The sequence below is a fragment of the Microtus oregoni genome, unplaced genomic scaffold (genome assembly GCF_018167655.1).
Source record: "Microtus oregoni isolate MIOR12 unplaced genomic scaffold, Mior012 000000F_ref0000247, whole genome shotgun sequence".
Lineage (NCBI taxonomy): Eukaryota > Metazoa > Chordata > Mammalia > Rodentia > Cricetidae > Microtus > Microtus oregoni.
The window spans coordinates 35247446-35257185 of NW_024543059.1; the positions used below are offsets into that span (position 1 = coordinate 35247446).

Sequence of the window (9740 nt, forward strand, 5' to 3'; positions counted from 1 at the left end):
AAAGAAATCACAATAACAAAGATATCTGTTGTGTTAATTATTTTAAAGGGTAGTATTGATCATGATGCCATGAAGAATATATAGTTGATTTCCAGCAAAGCTTATGATATCTGATTTCCTAAATATAAAAGGGCATACAAGCGAAAAAAAAATTCATGTACAAGAGTTTTATATGCCAAAACACAAAGTCTGTGCCTACCAAGACAGCAGAGTTGAGCCTGTGAGAACCTAAAATACAATAGGATAAAAGAAGTATGTTTCCTCTTCTAAACCTTATTGTACTGAGAGAGTCTTTGGTGACAGGTAGGCTAGTGCCTTCATATGTTACTGCATAATATTATCAATGACTGTAAGTTTTCATGAAAAAAAAAAAACTACATCATAGCCATTCCCACAATGGATCTTAGAGAAAAGAGGAGAGGGAATGACTTCCTTTACTCTGTCAGAGGCTAAAGCCTGAAGTGAATTATATCCTTTCAGATACTGCAGTATTTCAAGACTGAGTGGCGCCAAAAGTTTAAAGAGAAGCAGAGGTTTCAGGAGCAGGAATCTATCTATATAAGAGACCATGGTAGACTCAGAACAGTAATACTGGGAATAAACCAGTACCTGATTTTGCTAAATTCCCTGGGCTTAGTCAAGAGCTGTTTGCCTTGTGTGAATCTATGTACATTCGAGTTTTTCTTATAAAGATGAGCAGCTGAGAGTTGGCATATAGCCGGAGCCTGACTTGGAAGGACCTGCAATGCTGAAAAATGTAATTAGCACTCCTTGCCTCTGACTGAAGGAGTGTATGCATTCAAATTGTTCCGGCAACAATGAGAGGAATGATCTCAATTCAATAGGCACAAATCCTGTGATAACCTTGGTGATCTAGATCAAAACTTCTGACTCATTTCTCCATCCCGTCTAACTATGTGTGGACCAGCAGAAAAAAATGAAAGTGAAAGTGGATGACAGGAATAAATGTATTTTACCTAGCACCAGAATCCAATTATCAAAAAAGAAAATATCACAGGTATCTAGGAGATGATCATACATCCCACTCTTTGAAACTGTGTCCTGCCTATCTACCTGAAATTTCCCATTTCTGCCTGCCGATGGCTGACTGGGATTCTGTGCTGCCAATTACAGCTTACTGTTATCACATTCAGAAACACCGTGTCAGAGTCCCTAAACACAGTGATTGGGGAATCCAGAACTTGAAGTTTTCAGATTCCCAGGTGCCTGAGGATATTTTCCAACAATGCAATTATCTTACTGGGGCGTCCAATGGAGCACATAAGCAGTATATTCCCAGGTGCCATCACGTATTGACCTTAGAATTACATCTTCATTACAGAAAATGCAGACTCCAAGACTAACCCAGGAATCACAGATATTAAGGCTGAAGTGGTTGCTTCAGAGTCTCGAGCACGTCTCCTGCACGGCATACAGGAACAGGTGCGTCTTAGCAGGAGTATGTGAAATCTCACAAAAATCCTTGTTTTCCTAGGTTCCTATTGCTTCTGTCTCCTATAGGTCTCTGGGACAGATTTTCTTCTCTGTTTTTTTTTTTTTTATATTCCATCAGGAGCCTGACTAAAGTCTAGTTTAGTCTGACGGGTAAAACCCCTCAGTGCAGACACTGCACTTTTATGCCATCTAGGAACCAATAAGGAGAGAGATCTAAAATGAAGCATCGGAAAGCACAGGCCTGCATTTAATCTGAGGATGTCATCAAGAGCTTATGATTCATTTGTGTGCCCCTCCTGGCTGTATGTTGTAAGAAGAGGCAGAGCAGTTGAAATGGGAACTCAGGATAAAATTTATTTTTTTCCTGTGATTGCTACTTGACTGCCTCAGGTTACAACGTAACCATTAAAGCAAAAGAATAAGATAATGACTATAAATCACATTCCCCATTGTTAACTACTCTAAAGATCATTGTAATCTACTTACTCACCAAATACGATATGGTCCTCTGTGGACAGCAACGTTAAATTATCATTTATGAATAATAGATGATAATATCAAGAAATGGGCAAAAGTCTGGGTTCTTCCCTTATTGTCTTCATGCATATAATGTAACAAGAGCAGCATGGAGGACACTCCTGTATATTCCATCTCAGACACAGAGTGACAATGGGATTAAAACTTGAACAACACTCTGGAGTTCGGTATGGCAGTTTCTCAGAAAATTAGAAATCAACCAACAGGAAGACACATTGATACCACAATTAGAGTTACATACAAAATTTGCTCAATTAGGCTATAAGGATATTTGTTCCACTATGTTCATGGCAGCATTATTTATAATTGCAAGAAGTTGGAAACAATCTAGATGCCCTTAGACCAAAGAATGGATAAAGGGATTGTGGTACATTTACATAGTGGAGTACTACTCAGTGTTAAAATAACAATAATATCTTGAAATGAGCAAGCAAATGGAGGAAACTAGAAAGAAAATAAAAACATCCTGAGTGAGGTAACCCAGACCCAGAATAAGGATGAGGATGGTATGTACCAAATCATAGGTGAGAATACCAGCTATTAAGCAAAAAAATAGAGAAACTGTATCCCATGAACTTAGAGAAGCTAGGAACAAGGGGAACATTAAAAGAAACAAACATGGATCCCTCTGGGAAGGGAATATAGACAAGATGTCCTGAGAAAAATCAGGAAAGTATGAACACAGGGAAAGAGAAAAGTAGAAAAGGCGGTGTGTTGAAAAAGAGAGGGAGAAGAACTCGAAAAAACAGGATTGTCAAGTTGGGAAATGGACAGAGATGGAGAGCATGGGAAAAGGTATTTTGATTGTGGGAGCCATTAGGGAACCTGCAAAAAACTGGAATAGGAGAAATTCCCAGGAATACACACGGATGATCCCAGTGAAGATCCTAAGCAATAATGAATTGGGTGCTTGAGCAATGCTTGCCTTGTAATCAGATAGAAACCTATCTTTTTTTTTACATTTTTAATTGATTTTTATTGATCTCTACATTTTTTCTCTGCTCCCCTCCCTGTCTCTTCCCTTCCTTATCCAACCCTCTCCCAAAGTCCTTATGCTTCAAATTTACACAGGAGATCTATATATCTTAAATGTCAATAGAGCCAAAATTCAGCAACTGATGGAAGCAGATGCAGAGATCCACAGACAATCACAGGGCTGAGTTCTCAATGTGGAGTTGAAGACTAGGATGAGTGAGAATATATTCAAAGAGATCAAGGCTGTGCTATGGGTATACACTGAAACAGCTTAGCTGAGCTAATGGGAGCCTAACAACTTTGGCCTGACAGTGAGAGAATCAGCAAAGTATCAAGCTAGGCACTCAGAATGGATGACAGTTGTATGGCTTGAGCAGACAGTGGGGTCACTGGCAGTGTGAGCAGAATATGTCCCTTCTGCTTCTTCTGGCTTTAGGGACCCATTTTCTGAAAGGCTACCTAGTTCAGCCTAGATAGAGTGACAAAAAAGAAACATAAACTTAAATACTGGAACTCCCAAAATATGCAAAGATAGATAAGTAAGATGGTTTTAAATTTTTACCTTCCTCTGAAAATGGTCTGTCAGTTACTCTAAGCTTTAGCCAAAGTTGGTTGCTCCAAAGTTGCAAATGAGACTGGGTGATTAGCCAGGTAAGGTAACCACATGTCTCTGCCATTTATTGCACATTTTGGAAGATGCTTGATCAGCTTTTCTATTTATTCAAGTAATATTATTTCCCCTCTCGGGTCTTTCATGGCATTGAAGACTAGATAGTCATGGTTACTTTCCTTTCATGACTAGGCCAAGCCATTTCTAATATAAGATTTAGACATCATAGGATAGGATAATTATTGAAACATTTAGCATATATTTCTTGCTTGACATTGTTTATGCTGTTTGTTACTCTAAATTTTATATGTGGTATCTGTTATGATTGTATATAATTTTACTTTGTGTTTAAAATTCTCTTATTTAGACAAAAGGGAGAGGTGCTCTGGGAACTGGTTAAGACAATGGTTTTGAGATCCTGGGCCACTTTGGCATGGTCTTGGGATACTATAAAAACAGATGGAGAAATGTGCTCTTTCTCCCTCTTGGCTGCTGGATTATTTTCCTGTTTCCTGCTCATGCAGAAGACTGATAATTTGAGAGTATACCCCTAATTAAAGAACTCTTTATTATACTCAATTCTGACTAATGTGGGACTACTTTATGGCACTGCTCCACAAAATATTTCTATTCCTCTATTGCAGTATTCATTTAATCCAATAAGAACTTTGCTTCTTTGCAAAATCACAATTGTTGTGAAACTATATTATTTACAATACTGGTTGGCCAATAACTTAAAAGTATTGCTAGTTAGTTCTTATATCCTAAACTAATCTATCTCCACTATTCTGTGCATCCCCATGAGGTCTTGACCTACTAGCAAGTATTGGTAGGTTCTAGTGAAGGCATCTGTCTCTGACTGGAGTTACATGGCTTCTCCATGACTCCACCTGTATTTTCATATATCTCTTTCAGCCTGGCTTTACTCTGTTAAACCATTAGTTGAAAGCAACTTCCTTAGTGTATGGCAATAAAATGTATTCACAGTGCACAGCACCTCCCACAGCACCTCCCCATTTTTTTCTAAATAAAAAGGGACATTATAACTTTTTATCATAACTAAGGAAAACTATAATTATGACTTTATTCTTCAACTACACCAAAGTATCCAGAAATATAATATTGCCTAGTTTTAAAAAAAAGTACATTGTAAGCAATCTCAAAAACTCTAGATTTGAGAGAGACATCTCACTGCATGGACAGTCACACAAAGATCTTCTGTAACTTGGTGGGTACCCATTTCATCTTACTGAACCATGGTTTCTGGCAGACTTTTCCAGGATATTTCAAAGACAGTTCCCCCTGTACTGGCAGATTTTCAGTCACTTTCTTCTGTATTCTACAGAATGCCTTGCAGACTGTTTCATGAATTAGGAACACTGGAGAACTGTCTCACCTTCTTTAGGCAGCTACAGCTGTCATTTTCCTCTGGGTCCTATGTCCAGTTCATTCAGCATATCATCAAGCGGCCCAGGCAAGAGCAGTTTCTCGCCCAAATGGCTAGCAAACTCCATAAGGAGCCTCCTCGTTGCCCATCTTCATTTGAAGTAATTAGTGCTACCAGGAGCTGATGGGCGTGGGTCTCATTGTCACAAACAGTCCTACATTTTTAAAACATTTTAAATATCATATGCTATTAGTTTTTGAGACGTCTGAAGAATAACTATCCATCAGAAATATATCTCTTTACATCAAGAAAACCTGAATAACATGACTACAAACGTGACTATTATAGATGACTCCCATTAACCTATGTTTCTTAATCATACATTCTATTTTAAACTAGCATCACAACACAATACCTTAATTAATAGCATACATTCCTATCACACAAGAGCATATATTAATCAAGAGCATATATTCCTATCACACAATTAATCTTAAATTTGTATCTTATATGTATGCAGATGAAACACCCAGGTCCGTCAGTTTTTTTCCTTCCCCTTGCTCCCTTTCCGTTGGCTGCTCTTTTGGATCATGTGATTCAACCGGTCAAGCGGAGGATTCTGATTTGTGAGTTTAAGCCTAAATAACTATCTATTTCTCATTTCTGAGCTAGTGTGAGATTTCTTTTAAGCGTCTGTTCACCATTTCAATTAAGGACCCGCTATTCTCAAAATGTTATTAGCTCACCTTTCCACTGACTGAAGGAGTGTGTGCATTCAAACTGTTCCCGGAATATAAACCTCCGAGGAGAATGATCCCAATTCCTCCAATAGAAACAAATCCTGTGGTAACCATGGAGATTTCTATCAGAGCCGCTGACACATTTCTCCCTCCCATCTAAATGTGTGGTCCGACAGGAAAAAAAAAAAAAAAAAAAAAAAAAAAAAAAAAAAAAAAACATAAAAGTGAAAATGGATGACAGAAAGAAAAAAATCAGTTTAACTCGGAACTGAATGAAAGTATCAAAAAAGGAAAGCATTGTGAGATAAATAAGAGGTGATCATATATCCCATGTCTTGGGTCTGTATCCTGCTGTCTACCTGAAATTTTCCATTTGTGCCTGCTGACGCCTGATTGTAATAGAGTACTGCCGATTACAGCTTACTGGTATCATATTCGGAAATGCCATGTCAGAGTCCCTAAACACACTAATTGGGGAATCTACCACTTGAAATACTGAGATTCCCAGGTGCCTGAGGATATTTCCCGAGATCGCAATTATCTTACTGGGGCCTCGAATGGCGCATAAGGTCAGTACATCGCAGTTGTTGTCAGTTATTGATGCTCTAAATACATCTTCATTTCAGAAAATGCAGAATCCAGTTCTAACCAAGGAATCACAGATATTAACACTGAAGCCGTGGCTTCAGAGACTCAAGCACATATTCTGCACTGAAAACAGGAACAGGGGATTCTTAGCAGGAACATGGAGATTCTCAACAAACCTTGCTTTGCTATGTTTGTATTGCTTCTGTCTCCAGCAGATCCCTTGGACAGATTTTATTCTCTGGGGTTGTTTACAGTGAGGCTTTGACTAAAGTCCAGCTTTTAGCAAGACTTTAGTCAAAGCCTCACTGGCAAAAATCCCTCACTGCAGATCTTTTTATGTCATCTAGGAACCAATAAGGAGAGAGCTCGCAAAACAAGCACCGGAAAGCACAGGACAGCAATTAACATGGTGATCTTATCCAGAGCTGATGAGTCATCTGTGACTCCCTCTGCCCTGCGTGCTGTGAAAAGAAGCAGGGCAACTGACAGAACACAGGATAAAATGCAATTTACCCTGTTTTTTTTTTGCCTACAGTTAACAGGAGACAAAACTGGCAATGTATGACAGGTTGTCTGAGCGAGCTTGCAGCTGTTTTGCCTCCAATGTACCCTCCATTCCTGTCTGGAGATTTCTGATTGTGACTCTGTGCAGCCAAGTGTATCTGGCTTCTGATTTTTTGTAATCTGTTCTTAATTATGTTTTTTATGCAGTAAAATTGTAATTAAATATGTTACATATAATACAATATTATGTATTATATACAAATATAATATACAATTACAATTTTCAATGTAGTTGAATTTTAATACATAATATATAAATAAGTTGATTAGAGTGTTGTACAAGGGAATGAGTCGATTTAAGAAAGAAATGCAGACTTGAAATCCAATTCCAAATAGACTCGATTGTAATATAGTATCCCACAGTGTCTTAATGAAAAAGAAACGAATCCAATTTAATTGATTTCAGGAAAAAATAAATATATTTGTATTGTTAACATTAGTTTTTGCTTGTTTTAAAGCCTTATAGGTGTTTGTACACTTAACTTTGTAAGAAGTAGCCTTCATATTTTTGTTTCTTGCAAGCAATCAATATATAAAAAATGGCCTCTAAATAATAATTTATAAGAATTTATTTTAAAAATCTACTAGATTCCAAATAGTAGCACGTCTCTCCCAAGTACATAATCACAATTAAATCTGAAGTCGTTTTATTTCTATATTTAATAAAAAACATAATTTATTTAAGGAAATTGTATGTCCATCAATTTAAAGCCATCTGTTGATATATGAGTGCACTTCATGACAAGCTAGCCTGAAAATAATTGTAAGTTTCCTTCTCAATTAGTTCAATACAACAGATAGTCACTCTAATAAGGATTTGGCTTTATTTGTCCTGCCACTAGTCATAGTGGCATTTTTGAGCACTGTATATACTACAAGAATTAAGCATTTAGTTACAATTTTTGAAAATTCATTCACTCAAGTGTGTTTACATATTAATCAAATATTGTTTTAATGCATATATTTATTAAAAATATCAGATTTGAGACAGGTTTTCTCCTTGGACTGAAACATAGCATTCTGTCATAGCTGGCCATAAATACTCAGAAAACTTCCTTTTACCACACTTCTCGAATGTCCCGGAATTTTATAATACCAGCATGCCTTCTTTAGAAAATGTGCACTCTAAAAATGTCTTCTAGGTTTGCAAATTTACAAATGTGCAAGTTGCTGACAGAGACTGCTGCCTGACTGTCTCAGATTACAATATAATCATAAAAACAAAAAAGTATGATAATAACTATAACTGACAGACTGCACAGTAAACCATTCTAAAATCATTGTAATCTACTTATTCACCAAATATGATATGGTCCTCTGTAAAATCCACGGCTATATTATCTTTTCTGAGTAGTAGATGATAATGTGAACAAAAAAGGGCAAATGTCTGTGTTTTCCCTCTATCATCCGCATGCATATAATGTAATAAGAGCAGCATGGAAGAAAATCTATGCCCATCGACCAAAAAATGGATAAAATATGAAGAATCAATTACACCATTGAGCACATCTCAGCTTTAAAAAAAAAATGACATTTTGAAATTTGCCGGCAAATGAATGAAATTAGAAAAATCCATCCTGGGTGAGGTAAACACAAACAAAAAAATTCCAAAAAACAAAAACAAAGGAAAAAGACAGGATCTCGGGAGAAATTGGGAAAGTATGGTTGCAGGGAGAAAGTAATGCAGAAGGGGAGGAGGGGGAGTGAAAAGGAGATGGGAGGAGAGCTTGAAGGAACAGGATTGTCAAGTGGAATATGGACAGAGACAATGAGCAAGGAAATAGGAATCTTGATTGAGGGAATGATTATGGGACCAGCAAAAATCTGGAATTGGAGAAATTCACAGGAATTCACAAGGATGACCCCCGCTACACCCTAAGCAATAGTGGAAAGGGTGCTTGAAGAGCCTTTGCCTTGTAGTCAGATTGGTGGTTTTTTAAAATGTCATCATAGAACCTACATCCAGCAACAGATGGTAGCAGATTCAGAGATCCACAGTTGATCACAGGGCTGAGCTCCCAAACTTCAGATGAAGAATGGGAGAAGTGAGAATACAGTCAAAGAGATCAAGGCCATGATGGGAATACCCACTGAAACAGCTTTCCTGAACTAATGGTAACCTAATACCATTGACCTGACAGTGAGGGCACCAGCATACTGACAGTGAGGGCCTTTGATTTTGTGGGACAGTTGTATGGCTGGGACTGAGTGCGGGGATAGGAGCAGTGGGAGCAGGATTAATCCATCCTGCTTTTTCTGACTTTAGGGAGCCCATTCACTGGAAGGCTACCTAGCTCAGCTAAGATATAGTGGAAACAAAGTAAACATAAAATTAAAAAATGGAACTATGATAGACTTATATGAAATAAAATAAATTCCTAAAGAAATTATCTGTGTAATTTATGTGTCTTTTTTTGTTTTTTCAAGACAGGGTTTTTTTCTCCAGCTTTGGAGCCTCTCCTGGAACTAGCTCTTGTAGACGAGGGTGGCCTCAAACTCACAAAGATCCTCTTGCCTCTGCCTCCTGGGTGCTGTAATTAAGGTGCACCACCGCTGCCCAGCATTATGTGTCTTTTTAAGGTACCAGGTAAACCTACAAAAAGCAAAAGAGAACTTTTACATATAATATATAGTGTTATTTATCTTTGATTTTGCTTTTGAGTCATATACAGAAAGAAAAGAATACTGGAATTTTCCCTTTTCTATATTTTCTTTATCCCTGTAGGAGCCAGCCATGATAATCTAAATATGAATAGATCACGCAAAGGAAGTTCTTTAGTTCCAACCATTATCACTTGACAATGTAGAATCCAGCCATCAATAAGTTTATTAGTGGCCTAAGTCTCAGTCGTTGACCCTGAAGCAGTACTTGGTTGCAGGAAGG

The 9740-nt window shown here is 37.5% G+C and overlaps 1 long non-coding RNA gene across 1 annotated transcript; it reads left to right on the forward strand.

Annotated features, from left to right (window-relative positions):
• Positions 1–1340: 1340 nt before the first annotated feature.
• LOC121451250 lies at positions 1341–6907 on the forward strand. The gene is made up of 3 exons (XR_005974716.1): positions 1341–1443; positions 5485–5590; positions 6640–6907. It is a non-coding gene; the product is annotated as an uncharacterized LOC121451250 (long non-coding RNA).
• Positions 6908–9740: the final 2833 nt, after the last annotated feature.